Genomic DNA, 1,757 nt, shown 5'->3' with positions numbered 1-1,757 from the left:
ATGAATAACTGCATTCCAGAGAATGATTCAAGTTTTCATGAAATGTTTTAGACTGAATAAGGATTTGATTCTGTGCGTTGTAGGGTCTCTGTTCCAGTCATGGTTTTAGCTTTACAAAACGGGTGTTTTTATTCACTTGTGCTGACACTGAAGGTAAAAATTCCTCTGATCTCTTTGTGGTTACAATCGCATTGCTGTCCCTTGGCAGCACTCAAAAGCTTTTGTGACTCACACAAAGAAAAAGAGAGAGAAATCTTTAATAAATATTAGAGAATAAATTCTAATTTGCAGTTAGACACCGTTAGCAGTAAAAATACACTTTATAAGAATCTTTAATATAACAAATTATTACAGAGCTGTAAGCATCATGGGTCTGATGTACAGTTAGAACTCACGAAACTATTTTTTAACAGTTTTGAAATTTGTGAACAATCTAAGCCTGATTCTTTGATCTAACATTCATCAAATAAAATGTGTTTTAAGAATAAAGGTTAAGTTTTTTGTAAGAAAAAAAATGAGGTGGTGACTGAATGGAAATTATTTTTTTGATCTAAGTTAAAAACAAAATGACACCCTTTATTCAAAACAGCCTTTTAGTTTTTGTAAGAATTATCAGGTTGAAATGATCCCTGTCGTTTATAGGGCTCCACACATCAAACCTGCTTCCTTACAGCTACAAAATGAACCAATACACTCAAAATTTAATGATGACAATACAAGTATGGTCAAGTGTTGACAAGCATTGTCATTAAAGAGTCTGTGACATCAGATTTCCTTAGAAATACAAATGCATTTTTGGAAAGATAACAGATAGCAAAAAAAAAAAAAAAATCAGGAAGTGATGACAATGGGGAACACATGTATGTAACCACCTGCATGTAAACAGAACTCACTACAATGGCCAACAACACAGACAGGAGAAGAATAGAAGAATCTGAGGGGTTTTTTTATTATTATTTTGAGTCACTATTAGAGAGACAAACAATTATTTCAATAAATAAATGAGTTCCCTTTTGTCGTATCTCTGTTTTACTTGGACTACTCCAAGTTTTAAAAAAGCCAGTTCTGTGACAAAATGAGTAAAATCCTGTGTATTGTGCTAAATTCCTTAAATGTTAGGACATTTTTTCCACCTGTTGTATTTATAGGAAATGCCTACTCATGTTCACGAATAATCTATATTCTCCACCTGCATGTTCAGTAATTTCTTGGTGTGTTTTTGTAATTATGTGTAGTTTGTAACATGAGTGCTGGTAAGTACAAAAACAAAATGAGACCAGAATACAATTATTTCTCTGTGCAACATGTTTTTTTTTAGCAACAGGTAATGCAAAAATGTGGACAGAGCTGTTAAGTTGGTGCTGCCTTTTTGGAGACACAAAACTGAGAATATGAGTGAACTTTTGTGAAGAATCAATAAAAAACTTGAAAATTTTGAATCAAAGCTTGTCGGAAGTTTGCAAACATATCAGCCCCAAAAATACAACTCAAGACCTTTCAAGAAATAGAGAAAGTGAAAAGAGTTATAGAGAAAATATAAACTTAAAGAGTAACTTACCCCAAAATTGACTTTTCTTAGCTGATAAACTGTCTAGAATGTGTCTAAAATGTTATATTGTACTGTTTCTGTGCTAATTTTGATGTTTTTGTGTGTATTTGTTCAAATCTGTAATATTTGGTCTAAAAACGTGTTTTTGCTGCTCATATGGGTAGAGCAGTGGTACTGCAGACTAATTTACATATTGGTTAACGGCTCT

This window comes from Austrofundulus limnaeus, unplaced genomic scaffold, assembly GCF_001266775.1.
Source record: "Austrofundulus limnaeus strain Quisiro unplaced genomic scaffold, Austrofundulus_limnaeus-1.0 Scaffold221, whole genome shotgun sequence".
NCBI lineage: Eukaryota > Metazoa > Chordata > Actinopteri > Cyprinodontiformes > Rivulidae > Austrofundulus > Austrofundulus limnaeus.
Note: the sequence above shows the minus strand (reverse complement) of the source record.